Source organism: Anopheles marshallii, assembly GCF_943734725.1.
Source record: "Anopheles marshallii chromosome X unlocalized genomic scaffold, idAnoMarsDA_429_01 X_unloc_117, whole genome shotgun sequence".
In the NCBI taxonomy this organism is placed as follows: domain Eukaryota; kingdom Metazoa; phylum Arthropoda; class Insecta; order Diptera; family Culicidae; genus Anopheles; species Anopheles marshallii.
Window position 1 is genome coordinate 10,001 of NW_026525688.1, and position 15,000 is coordinate 25,000.

Sequence of the window (15,000 nt, forward strand, 5' to 3'; positions counted from 1 at the left end):
ATCGGCGCGGCGTAGCGGAGGGTGGAGTCCACCACCGATGCAAGCAGCCGCCGCTTCGCACTCTTTGGCCCACCATGATTTCGGAGCAGCCGGGAAATCCCCTGCGCCACACGGAGCGCTTTCGTCGTGGCCTGCTCTACGTGTGGCCTCCACGACAAGTGGTCCTCGATGACAACTCCTAAATATTTCAAGGTGCGGGTCGGCAGTTTCTGTACTCCATTGATACTCACCGGGACTCGGGTGTTGTCTCGTCTCATCGTAGACACAATGACCAGCTCGGTCTTGGCCGGAGCGAGCTCCAGGTGGTGTTGCGCCATCCACGAGCTGATCATTGCTACCGCCGTCTCCGCCAGTCCCGTCGCTGCCTCCGGCGTCGTCCCGCTCGCCAGCACCACGACGTCATCCGCAAAGCCGATCACTTCGGCGCCCTCAGGCAGCACCAGCCGAAGCACGCCGTCGTACATCGCGTTCCACAGGGTCGGGCCCAGGATTGAGCCCTGTGGAACGCCCGCCGTGACCGTACGACGCACTGGCCCCTCGCTGGTCTCGTACACCAGCCTCCTCTCAGAAAAGTAGCTGCGCAATATTTTCTGGAGGGCTGCAGGGACCATCAGCTTCTGCAGGGCAACCGCGATCGCCTTCCAGCTGGCAGAATTAAAGGCGTTCCTGACGTCCAGTGCTGCCACCACCAGACATCGAGGATCCCGCTGGTTGGTGCGGTGAAACGTCCTCGCGTGTTGTCCTCGCTCTATCACCCGCTCGATGGCCTGAAGCGTGGAGCGACCGCGCCGGAACCCGTACTGCCTTGCTGACAGGCGAGGAGCATCGCTGTCCTCCAAGTGGTCGTTCAGCCGATCTAAGATCAGCCGTTCGAACCCCTTGGCGACTGCTCCCAGCATTAGCAGCGGGCGGTGCGACGACGGATCGCCCGGCGGCTTACCTGGCTTCGTGACCAACACAAGGCGTGCCTCCTTCCATGCCGCAGGAAACTCCCCTCGCTCGAGCAGCTGATTGTACACCTTGGCGAAGACCTCCGGGTGCTTCCGCATTGCCGCCTTCACTGCGGCATTCGGGATGCCGTCCAGCCCTGGCGCCTTGGAGGTGGCCATCCGCTCGGCCAGCGAAAGAATTTCCGAGCTCGTGACCGGTCTCAGAGCCTCACTGCACGCGTCGATGTCCGGCCACTCAAATGCCGGATGGTCCGGGAACAAGGCTTCGACGATCGGACCTAGTACGGCTCGGTCCGTTTCCGGTGGTGCCCTGTTACGTAGTTTTGCTCGAACAACCTTGTAACCGAGTCCGAACACCTCGGCTTCGACCCCATCGATCAGCTCTTGCATACTGTCTTCCTTACTGCTGTGAATGGCGGCCTGCAGCAATCGTCGACAGCCCTGCAGCCTGGCCGACGTCACCGCACGCTCCGAAGGTTGGGCCCTGCGATGGGCGGCCTCCGCTGCTCCGCATTCCTCCCTCAGGCGCTCGATCTCAGGAGACCACCAGTACACCTGGGGCTTGCGATGGAAAGTAGCCCCGTGTACTCTCTCCATGATCTCATCGCACGCCTGGGTCAGTCCGCCGATCAGCCCCTCCGGAGTTGCGACCTGCTCGAAGTGGCCGCATGTGAGGGCGATGTCGAAGCACTTGTTATCGAATTGCGTCGTCTTCCACCGGGTCCCGGCGTGTCTGGCTGTCCCGTCTCGACTTCGCTGCTGCTGCTTGCCTCGTCGCGTGGGACGTTGTCCTGGGACGCCCACCTGGAACTGGACGTAGGCATGGTCGCTGCTGGAAAAGCGATCGAGCACGCGCCAGGAGTCCGGTCGCGCAATAGTTTGGCTGGCAAAAGAAACGTCGATAACGCTTTCCCGCGCAACCCCGTTGCCCTTAAACGTGGGCACGTTGCCGCGGTTCAGCGTATGCAGCGCCAGCTGCTCCACCACGCTCAGGAGCTCCTGCCCCTTCCGGGTGGTGCGCGCACTCCCCCACTCCTCATTCCAGGCGTTGAAGTCCCCGGCCAGGACCGATGTTGTGTGTCCGACCAGAGACACCTCCACCGCACCGAGGAAGCTTTCGAAGTCTTCGATGCCGCTGCTGGGTGGCACGTAGCAGCTGGCGAACGTTACTCCCACTATGGTGGCCACCACGAGTCCCGGGACGACGCTCCCCCAAAGCCGTTGAATAGGGTACGCCCCTGTTGCTATTATCGCCACGCTCTGTTCCGCATCGATGGCCCACCGCGGATCATCCCGAGGTGGTCGATATAGTTCGCAGGCGAGCACCACCTGAGCCCCTAACTCGCGAGCCGTCTGCAGCATGAGGTCTTGGGCTGCCCGGCTTCGCCCGAGGTTCACTTGCAGCACTTTTAGCGCCGGCACGTCGGATGCCCGACCGGGTGCGGGCCGCTGCACACGACGCAGCGCACCTCCGCCGTGCAGCTCTTCGCCTGGTGATCCGGCTTCCCGCAGCGAATGCAGCTTGTCGAGCGGTCCACTTCGCTCCTGCACGCAGCTCGGACGTGCCCCATCTCGAGGCACTTGTAGCACCGTTGCTGACGCGCCTGCAGAGGAGCCACCTTCCGGATCAGACACGATGTGTATTTGATCTTGACGCTCTTGTCGACCAGACCCTCCGCAGCCCTGGCTGTTACGCGGACTATCGCCACTTTCGTGCCGTCCCAGGCAGGTCGCAGGCGAACCAATGTCTCCTCCACCTCGCATTGGCACAGGTTGGTCAGCGCCATCGCCACATCGGTCTCCTTCGCTAAAGGGTCGACAGCGTCCAACCGGATTTCGACCATAGGCGTGACCAGCCGAGCTGAGGCCGGCCGTTCTGCCTTTGCGCAGACCTGCTTGATGCACTGCAGAACTTCTGCAGCGTCCGCGCTCTCCTTCAGCTCCATGACAAGCCTGGAGCGTGTGGTGCGTCGCCCGACGCCTAGGGCCTCAGCATGTTTCTCCATTTCTGGAGCTGTTCGGACAGCCTGGTACACCTCCGTCCAGGTTTGTCCCTCAGCTGGGGCGATTTCAATAGCGTCCGGCTTGGTTTTTCGCTGCCGCTGACGCCGACCTCCTCGTTGTGCTCCAGGCTGGCTACCCCGGGCCTGTTGTCCCTGATGTTGCTGGGGCTGCTGCTTAGACGGTCCTGCGATCGGCTGTCGCTGAACCGCTGCCCGTTGCGGTAGTTGCGGCCACTGCTGCTGCTGTTGCTGCGGCTTGTTCCCCGGTTGCCGGGCCGGCTTACGACGCACCACTTCAGCCCAGGAGCCGCCTTCCGGGTCTGAAAGCGGAGCTGCCGTTGCCGACACCGCTCCCTGCTGTCGCTGTTGCTGCTGCTGCTCACGACGTTGCTGCTGCTGTTGTTGCTGCTGCTGCTGGTACTGCTGCTGCTGCTTCTGGCTGCCTCCATAGCCCAGCGTCTGTGCAAGGAGCTCTTGGAAGCTGACTCGCTCCTCCCTCAGCTCGTTGCGCAGGCGCTCGTTGTCTTCACGAGCCAGCGTCTCGCGCATCCGGGCTTCCTCTCGGGCCAGCTGCAAATCTTGCCGGGCCTGCACAGCATTTGTTTCCATCTGCTGCCGGAGCATCTGGATCTCCTGTTGCAGACCCACGATCGTCGCTCGCAGCTGCTCGTTGGTGAGTGACGTCTCATTGAGGAGCTGTCTCAGCTCCGACATTTCCGGGGACTGCTGCTTCGCTCCCGGAACAGATGTTCGTGTAAGAGCCACTCGCGGCTCCAGAATAGTGGAGAGCTTCGCCGGCCTCTCCTCCGTTGACTCCGTCCTGGAACGGAGGGTTCGCCCCGTCGACGACATCTCCACCTCTCACTGTTACGGGTGAGGGTGGAGGGGGGGGGGAGTCGGGGGAGGTGTTCTCCCCGACTCGCGGCGACGTAGCGCGTTGATTGACTCCCCACAGAAACACACGCGACGACACACGGTACTCGGCCAAGAACGCGCAACCGAACAGCTGTCCCATACAAAATGTATGGGAACGAAAGACGCCGGAAATCGCCAAAACCTCCAACTTTGGAAGCCTATAACTCCGCAACGGTTCGTCGCACAAAAATGTTAGACCACTCTATCGACGCGGGATATTCTCACTTATAGTCCTCAAGTGTTTTTAAGATCACTAACGCACTTTTTGGGGGGTAAAACGGTCCCCCACCAAAAACTCACAGTTTTTCAAGTGCCACTTCCGGTGTAACGCACACACACACACATACAAAATTTTGTAAGATGCGTCTTACCGAGACGCATCCAACGACACCTTAATCGTCCGGATCGGTTCACAATTCGCCTTAATATTCAACAAAAACCTGCCCACGAAAAACTCCCCCCCCTTAAGGGGTGGGGGGGTGAAATTTGGGTGGGGGGTCGACGGCCAGGATCGGGGGCCGGACACTTGAAGCCAAAGCCCTGGCACGCGTGGCCTGGCTGATACGGCCGATTTTCACTCCAAACACTCGCACACACGCACGCACACAGAAACACACGGTACTCGGCCAAGAACGCGCAACCGAACAGCTGTCCCATACAAAATGTATGGGAACGAAAGACGCCGGAAATCGCCAAAACCTCCAACTTTGGAAGCCTATAACTCCGCAACGGTTCGTCGCACAAAAATGTTAGACCACTCTATCGACGCGGGATATTCTCACTTATAGTCCTCAAGTGTTTTTAAGATCACTAACGCACTTTTTGGGGGGTAAAACGGTCCCCCACCAAAAACTCACAGTTTTTCAAGTGCCACTTCCGGTGTAACGCACACACACACACATACAAAATTTTGTAAGATGCGTCTTACCGAGACGCATCCAACGACACCTTAATCGTCCGGATCGGTTCACAATTCGCCTTAATATTCAACAAAAACCTGCCCACGAAAAACTCCCCCCCCTTAAGGGGTGGGGGGGTGAAATTTGGGAGGGGGGTCGGCGGCCAGGATCGGGGGCCGGACACTTGAAACCAAAGCCCTGGCACGCGTGGCCTGGCTGATACGGCCGATTTTCACTCCAAACACTCGCACACACGCACGCACACGGAAACACACGGCAAACGGAAAGTGCCTTAAATCGTGCACTTTGCCAAAAAGTTACACTTTTCGGTGCGCTTGCACCGGGCTTTACCGTTATGTTCTTCAGCACACTCGCGGCGACAACGCCAGATCGGGCGCAAACCGGTACTTTGCACTGACGTCACACGCGACGACACACGGTACTCGGCCAAGAACGCGCCACCGAACAGCTGTCCCATACAAAATGTATGGGAACGAAAGACGCCGGAAATCGCCAAAACCTCCAACTTTGGAAGCCTATAACTCCGCAACGGTTCGTCGCACAAAAATGTTAGACCACTCTATCGACGCGGGATATTCTCACTTATAGTCCTCAAGTGTTTTTAAGATCACTAACGCACTTTTTGGGGGGTAAAACGGTCCCCCACCAAAAACTCACAGTTTTTCAAGTGCCACTTCCGGTGTAACGCACACACACACACATACAAAATTTTGTAAGATGCGTCTTACCGAGACGCATCCAACGACACCTTAATCGTCCGGATCGGTTCACAATTCGCCTTAATATTCAACAAAAACCTGCCCACGAAAAACTCCCCCCCCTTAAGGGGTGGGGGGGTGAAATTTGGGTGGGGGGTCGGCGGCCGAGATCGGGGGCCGGACACGTGGAACCAAGGTCCTCGGTGGCCGTTTGGTGTCTCTTTCGCACACTTTGTCTTACTCAGTATGCACTCACAGTATACACTCACACGCACGCGTCGACAAGAGCTCATCCACAACACGTCCGTTCACTACGGAGGTTCGCTCGCAACACAGGGATAACTGGCTTGTGGCCGCCAAGCGTTCATAGCGACGTGGCTTATTGATCCTTCGATGTCGGCTCTTCCTATCATTGTGAAGCAAAATTCACCAAGCGTAGGATTGTTCACCCTTTCAAGGGAACGTGAGCAGGGTTTAGACCGTCGTGAGACAGGTTAGTTTTACCCTACTGGTGTGTGCTGTATGCTGCTATCTTAACGGAATTCCTGTGCAGTACGAGAGGAACCACAGGTACGGACCACTGGCTCAATACTAGTTCGACCGGACTTTGGTATGACGCTACGTCCGCTGGATTATGCCTGAACGCCTCTAAGGTCGTATCCAATCCGAGCTGATAGCGCATCATAAACCCATTAGGTGATCGGAAGCTAGCGGGCTTAACAACCCTCTGAGATCCGTCGGTGCTGCCCCGTGCACACTGCCGTCTCATCCCCGCTATAGCACTAGACTGAGCCGCAACGGGCGGGTGTACGCTGCACGTGGAAGTACCTTATCACAGGGAACCCTGGTGGCTGTGCTCCCGTCGACCGTGGATACAACTAGTTTCGACACCTTCGACCGCCCGCAAACGACGGGACTACAGGCTGGGAGCTGCGAGTTGTAGAGATGCGTTCGCATCGATCCTCTCAGGCGACCCATGCTTGGTGGTGAAGTGGTTAGTTCGTGGAGTATAGGCTTGCTGCACTCGACAAGAGTGCTGCTTGCAAGGCTGTGGTGGTACGTATGGTAGTTGATGAGCATAGGCTTGCTGCACTCGACAAGAGTGCTGCTTGCAAGCCTATGGTGGTACGTGTACGGTAGTTGATGTGAGCATAGGCTTGCTGCACTCGACAAGAGTGCTGCTTGCAAGCCTATGGGTGGTGTGGTGTGTGGTGCATGATTAGCCTTTCAAGGAAGATGTGTCCTTGGGGCTAATCGGTTATTTTTATAAGTCCGGGAAACCTTTCTCGTCGGGATTCTTATCCTAAGCAACCACGAAAGCTTCCAAGAGTTGAAACATTGCCTATCAAGTAGGCCGTACCAGCCCATAGCAAACCAACCAAGATAATCTAACAGGCCAAGATTGGTTGGAGACTTCAAAATTTTGCTAAGTCCATGGCCACCATAAGCCATTTCTATCAAGAAGGCCATGGACAGTGCTTAGCAACCACGAAAGCTTCCAAGAGTTGAAACATTGCCTATCAAGTAGGCCGTACCAGCCCATAGCAACCCAACCAAGATACTCTAACAGGCCAAGATTGGTTGGAGACTTCAAAATGTTGCTAAGTCCATGACCACCATAAGCCATTTCTATCAAGAAGGCCACGAACAGTGCTTAGCAACCACGAAAGCTTCCAAGAGTTGAAACATTGCCTATCAAGTAGGCCGTAGCAGCCCATAGCAACCCAACCAAGATACTCTAACAGGCCAAGATTGGTTGGAGAATTCAAAATTTTGCTAAGTCCATGGCCACCATAAGCCATTTCTACCAAGAAGGCCATGGACAGTGCTTAGCAACCACGAAAGCTTCCAAGAGTTGAAACATTGCCTATCAAGTAGGCCGTAGCAGCCCATAGCAACCCAACCAAGATACTCTAACAGGCCAAGATTGGTTGGAGAATTCAAAATTTTGCTAAGTCCATGGCCACCATAAGCCATTTCTACCAAGAAGGCCATGGACAGTGCTTAGCAACCACGAAAGCTTCCAAGAGTTGAAACATTGCCTATCAAGTAGGCCGTACCAGCCCATAGCAAACCAACCAAGATAATCTAACAGGCCAAGATTGGTTGGAGACTTCAAAATTTTGCTAAGTCCATGGCCACCATAAGCCATTTCTACCAAGAAGGCCATGGACAGTGCTTAGCAACCACGAAAGCTTCCAAGAGTTGAAACATTGCCTATCAAGTAGGCCGTAGCAGCCCATAGCAACCCAACCAAGATACTCTAACAGGCCAAGATTGGTTGGAGAATTCAAAATTTTGCTAAGTCCATGGCCACCATAAGCCATTTCTACCAAGAAGGCCATGGACAGTGCTTAGCAACCACGAAAGCTTCCAAGAGTTGAAACATTGCCTATCAAGTAGGCCGTACCAGCCCATAGCAAACCAACCAAGATAATCTAACAGGCCAAGATTGGTTGGAGACTTCAAAATTTTGCTAAGTCCATGGCCACCATAAGCCATTTCTATCAAGAAGGCCACGAACAGTGCTTAGCAACCACGAAAGCTTCCAAGAGTTGAAACATTGCCTATCAAGTAGGCCGTAGCAGCCCATAGCAACCCAACCAAGATACTCTAACAGGCCAAGATTGGTTGGAGATTTCAAAATTTTGCTAAGTCCATGGCCACCATAAGCCATTTCTATCAAGAAGGCCACGAACTGTGCTTAGCAACCACGAAAGCTTCCAAGAGTTGAAACATTGCCTATCAAGTAGGCCGTACCAGCCCATAGCAACCCAACCAAGATAATCTAACAGGCCAAGATTGGTTGGAGATTTCAAAATTTGGCTAAGTCCAGATTTTTTTACCCTTCGGGAAAACAACCCTAGTTCACCAAGTTGAACGCGAAAAACTGTCCATAGGATACGCACAAAACCTTTATTGAGTTGGTCACCATATGTGGAAATTATGGTGAAAATAAGCCAAGTTCCGGAGTTTTTAACTCACACGAAACCACGAAAAACTTTCATTAGGAAAACTTGGTTGGAGCACCCTACTGCAGAACACACCGACATGGACGAAAGGGTTGACTGGCTAAGAGAAAAAATTTTTGCGGGACCACTCAAAACATCATAGTTAGACCTAGCAAATGATGAAAAGTGAAACCCGCGATCGATTGGAGAAACCTTATTTTACACTGAAAAATTCCACATAAGGAAAATTTGTATGGAGCACCCTACTGCAGAGCACACCGACAGGGCCGGGAAGGAAGGCCCGGTCCAAGAAAAAATTTTTGCGGGACCACTCAAAACATCATAGTTAGACCTAGCAAATGATGAAAAGTGAAACCCGCGATCGATTGGAGAAACCTTATTTTACACTGAAAAATTCCACATAAGCAAAATTTGTATGGAGCACCCTACTGCAGAACACACCGACAGGGCCGGGAAGGAAGGCCCGGTCCAAGAAAAAATTTTTGCGGGACCACTCAAAACATCATAGTTAGACCTAGCAAATGATGAAAAGTGAAACCCGCGATCGATTGGAGAAACCTTATTTTACACTGAAAAATTCCACATAAGGAAAATTTGTATGGAGCACCCTACTGCAGAGCACACCGACAGGGCCGGGAAGGAAGGCCCGGTCCAAGAAAAAATTTTTGCGGGACCACTCAAAACATCATAGTTAGACCTAGCAAATGATGAAAAGTGAAACCCGCGATCGATTGGAGAAACCTTATTTTACACTGAAAAATTCCACATAAGCAAAATTTGTATGGAGCACCCTACTGCAGAGCACACCGACAGGGCCGGGAAGGAAGGCCCGGTCCAAGAAAAAATTTTTGCGGGACCACTCAAAACATCATAGTTAGACCTAGCAAATGATGAAAAGTGAAACCCGCGATCGATTGGAGAAACCTTATTTTACACTGAAAAATTCCACATAAGGAAAATTTGTATGGAGAACCCTACTGCAGAACACACCGACAGGGCCGGGAAGGAAGGCCCGGTCCAAGAAAAAATTTTTGCGGGACCACTCAAAACATCAAAGTTAGACCTAGCAAATGATGAAAAGTGAAACCCGCGATCGATTGGAGAAACCTTATTTTACACTGAAAAATTCCACATAATCAAAATTTGTATGGAGCACCCTACTGCAGAGCACACCGACAGGGCCGGGAAGGAAGGCCCGGTCCAAGAAAAAATTTTTGCGGGACCACTCAAAACATCATAGTTAGACCTAGCAAATGATGAAAAGTGAAACCCGCGATCGATTGGAGAAACCTTATTTTACACTGAAAAATTCCACATAAGGAAAATTTGTATGGAGCACCCTACTGCAGAACACACCGACAGGGCCGGGAAGGAAGGCCCGGTCCAAGAAAAAATTTTTGCGGGACCATTCAAAACATCATAGTTAGACCTAGCAAATGATGAAAAGTGAAACCCGCGATCGATTGGAGAAACCTTATTTTACACTGAAAAATTCCACATAAGGAAAATTTGTATGGAGAACCCTACTGCAGAACACACCGACAGGGCCGGGAAGGAAGGCCCGGTCCAAGAAAAAATTTTTGCGGGACCACTCAAAACATCATAGTTAGACCTAGCAAATGATGAAAAGTGAAACCCGCGATCGATTGGAGAAACCTTATTTTACACTGAAAAATTCCACATAAGGAAAATTTGTATGGAGCACCCTACTGCAGAACACACCGACAGGGCCGGGAAGGAAGGCCCGGTCCAAGAAAAAATTTTTGCGGGACCATTCAAAACATCATAGTTAGACCTAGCAAATGATGAAAAGTGAAACCCGCGATCGATTGGAGAAACCTTATTTTACACTGAAAAATTCCACATAAGGAAAATTTGTATGGAGAACCCTACTGCAGAACACACCGACAGGGCCGGGAAGGAAGGCCCGGTCCAAGAAAAAATTTTTGCGGGACCACTCAAAACATCATAGTTAGACCTAGCAAATGATGAAAAGTGAAACCCGCGATCGATTGGAGAAACCTTATTTTACACTGAAAAATTCCACATAAGGAAAATTTGTATGGAGCACCCTACTGCAGAGCACACCGACAGGGCCGGGAAGGAAGGCCCGGTCCAAGAAAAAATTTTTGCGGGACCACTCAAAACATCATAGTTAGACCTAGCAAATGATGAAAAGTGAAACCCGCGATCGATTGGAGAAACCTTATTTTACACTGAAAAATTCCACATAAGGAAAATTTGTATGGAGAACCCTACTGCAGAGCACACCGACAGGGCCGGGAAGGAAGGCCCGGTCCAAGAAAAAATTTTTGCGGGACCACTCAAAACATCAAAGTTAGACCTAGCAAATGATGAAAAGTGAAACCCGCGATCGATTGGAGAAACCTTATTTTACACTGAAAAATTCCACATAAGCAAAATTTGTATGGAGCACCCTACTGCAGAGCACACCGACAGGGCCGGGAAGGAAGGCCCGGTCCAAGAAAAAATTTTTGCGGGACCACTCAAAACATCATAGTTAGACCTAGCAAATGATGAAAAGTGAAACCCGCGATCGATTGGAGAAACCTTATTTTACACTGAAAAATTCCACATAAGCAAAATTTGTATGGAGCACCCTACTGCAGAGCACACCGACAGGGCCGGGAAGGAAGGCCCGGTCCAAGAAAAAATTTTTGCGGGACCACTCAAAACATCATAGTTAGACCTAGCAAATGATGAAAAGTGAAACCCGCGATCGATTGGAGAAACCTTATTTTACACTGAAAAATTCCACATAAGGAAAATTTGTATGGAGCACCCTACTGCAGAACACACCGACAGGGCCGGGAAGGAAGGCCCGGTCCAAGAAAAAATTTTTGCGGGACCACTCAAAACATCATAGTTAGACCTAGCAAATGATGAAAAGTGAAACCCGCGATCGATTGGAGAAACCTTATTTTACACTGAAAAATTCCACATAAGCAAAATTTGTATGGAGCACCCTACTGCAGAGCACACCGACAGGGCCGGGAAGGAAGGCCCGGTCCAAGAAAAAATTTTTGCGGGACCACTCAAAACATCATAGTTAGACCTAGCAAATGATGAAAAGTGAAACCCGCGATCGATTGGAGAAACCTTATTTTACACTGAAAAATTCCACATAAGCAAAATTTGTATGGAGCACCCTACTGCAGAGCACACCGACAGGGCCGGGAAGGAAGGCCCGGTCCAAGAAAAAATTTTTGCGGGACCACTCAAAACATCATAGTTAGACCTAGCAAATGATGAAAAGTGAAACCCGCGATCGATTGGAGAAACCTTATTTTACACTGAAAAATTCCACATAAGCAAAATTTGTATGGAGCACCCTACTGCAGAGCACACCGACAGGGCCGGGAAGGAAGGCCCGGTCCAAGAAAAAATTTTTGCGGGACCACTCAAAACATCATAGTTAGACCTAGCAAATGATGAAAAGTGAAACCCGCGATCGATTGGAGAAACCTTATTTTACACTGAAAAATTCCACATAAGCAAAATTTGTATGGAGCACCCTACTGCAGAGCACACCGACAGGGCCGGGAAGGAAGGCCCGGTCCAAGAAAAAATTTTTGCGGGACCACTCAAAACATCATAGTTAGACCTAGCAAATGATGAAAAGTGAAACCCGCGATCGATTGGAGAAACCTTATTTTACACTGAAAAATTCCACATAAGGAAAATTTGTATGGAGCACCCTACTGCAGAACACACCGACAGGGCCGGGAAGGAAGGCCCGGTCCAAGAAAAAATTTTTGCGGGACCACTCAAAACATCATAGTTAGACCTAGCAAATGATGAAAAGTGAAACCCGCGATCGATTGGAGAAACCTTATTTTACACTGAAAAATTCCACATAAGCAAAATTTGTATGGAGCACCCTACTGCAGAGCACACCGACAGGGCCGGGAAGGAAGGCCCGGTCCAAGAAAAAATTTTTGCGGGACCACTCAAAACATCATAGTTAGACCTAGCAAATGATGAAAAGTGAAACCCGCGATCGATTGGAGAAACCTTATTTTACACTGAAAAATTCCACATAAGCAAAATTTGTATGGAGCACCCTACTGCAGAACACACCGACAGGGCCGGGAAGGAAGGCCCGGTCCAAGAAAAAATTTTTGCGGGACCACTCAAAACATCATAGTTAGACCTAGCAAATGATGAAAAGTGAAACCCGCGATCGATTGGAGAAACCTTATTTTACACTGAAAAATTCCACATAAGCAAAATTTGTATGGAGCACCCTACTGCAGAGCACACCGACATGGACGAAAGGGTCGACTGGCTAAGAGAAAAAATTTTTGCGGGACCACTCAAAACATCATAGTTAGACCTAGCAAATGATGAAAAGTGAAACCCGCGATCGATTGGAGAAACCTTATTTTACACTGAAAATTCCACATAAGGAAAATTTGTATGGAGCACCCTGCTGTGGTCACCATCGGTCGAGTTGGTCGAGACGGGCAAAAAATTTTTTTTTCCATATCGTCTCAAAACATGATTTATGGACCTTGTAAATGTTGAAAAGTGAAACGAAATCACTTTTGGAGCGATGAAAATTTTGTATGGGAGGTCCCTACCCGGAACAAATTTTACTAGTAAAGTCATCATTCCGCGACGAGAAATTTGAAAATGGTCAAATATGGTTAAGATGTCATGTTCATTCCCTACTATGGGGGACCAGGTCGTCACGAAAAAATTTTTTTCTCGACCTGGTCAAATGTGGTTCTGCGACGGAGGTTAAACTAATATTGCATAATTTGGCCCAAAAACCCCCCTCTGTCAGATATTGTACCCGTTCAAGAGCAATAGCAGACCACATAAGTTGAGCTTTGAGGTATCTGAAAGTTGAATATAGAGCGAGGTTCTAAGCGAAGGGATAGCTTAACGTTGAGCATTGAACGCAAAAAAGCTTAGAGATAAGCTTAAGATACAAGGGTTGTGGTGCATGAGGCCGCTTAACGTTGAGCTTTGAACGCACATGGCTAGAACTAAGCTAAGAGATACCTATAGTGGTGCATGGAACTGCTCACAAGTTGAGCTTCGAGAAGTCCAAAGGCAAAATGTAGAGCGAGGTTCTAAGCGAAGGGATAGCTTAACGTTGAGCATTGAACGCAAAAAAGCTTAGAGATAAGCTTATTATATAACGATTGTGGTGCAGGACACAGCTTAACGTTGAGCTTTGAACGCACATGGCTAGAACTAAGCTAAGAGATACGGGTAGTGGTGCATGGAACTGCTCACAAGTTGAGCTTCGAGAAGTCCAAAGGCAAAATATAGAGAGAGGTCCTAGCAGCCTAAAAAACTTCTAGGGCCGACAGCTCACAAGTTGAGTTTCGAACGCAATTAGGCTACCCTGGTAGCCTTGATTTGAAAGCATTAAGGCAATGATATGGTAGAATGCCCGATCTTAAACCTATTGACAGAGAATGTGTACGAGTAAGCATAGATGTGGAGGAGCACATACCCTAAACAGTCCCGAAAGATGGTTAGCTAAGTGATGCATCACAAATGGACTTGGCGCACCAAGTTCACACTGAAACACACACGATCGCGTATATTAAAACCTGTTGTGTGGTGCATCACTAATAAAGTTTGGTGCGTCAAACGAACATGAAAGTTGAGCATATTGGGTATGTGTGATAACACACTTTGCACGACAATCGAGAAACCGCATAAGCTCAGTATAACACAGCAGGGGAAGATTGATGAAAACCAGAGCTAATACATGCAACAGGCCGGGAATGCTGCTTCTGAAGGTGGTAGGACCGGTGCACTTATTAGTTAAACCAATCGGCCGATTGAGTTGAAGTCTGGTACCGATCTTTCACTTGACTGTGCCCCATCAACTATTGATGGTAGTGTAGAGGACTACCATGGTTGTGACGGGAAGCGGGAATCAGGGTTCGATTCCGGAGCTAGTAGAGAGTGCCTGATAAAGGCCATGGTACACATCCAAATCAGGAAAGCAGCAGGAAACACTACCATACATTGCCAGGTGCATAGGAGGATTGCAAGCCCGTAAATTGCCCGATCATAGCCAGCGATGCTGAGAACGGAATTTATTCCTTCGATCGTCGTTGGTTCACATGTTTACTGATGGTTGTACGAACACCATACCCGGTGGTAAGTACAGTGGAGCTCGCCTTCACAACATAATGTTCACCAGTTGGACGCATAGATTGGAATAGCTCACATAGTGTTGGATTGCTGGAAACACACATTCCAGACTGCTCCGGTAGTCATGGAAAGGAGAGGATTGCAAGCCCGTAAATTGCCCGATTATAGCCAACGATGCTGAGAACGGAATTTATTCCTTCGATCGTCGTTGGTTCACATGTTTACTGATGGTTGTACGAACACCATACCCGGTGGTAAGTACAGTGGAGCTCGCCTTCACAACATAATGTTCACCAGTTGGACGCATAGATTGGAATAGCTCACAAGTGTTGGAAAGTTGAACGCACGTTGAAGACCGCTACTGTGGTCTTGGAAAGTAGAGGATTGCAAGCCCGTAA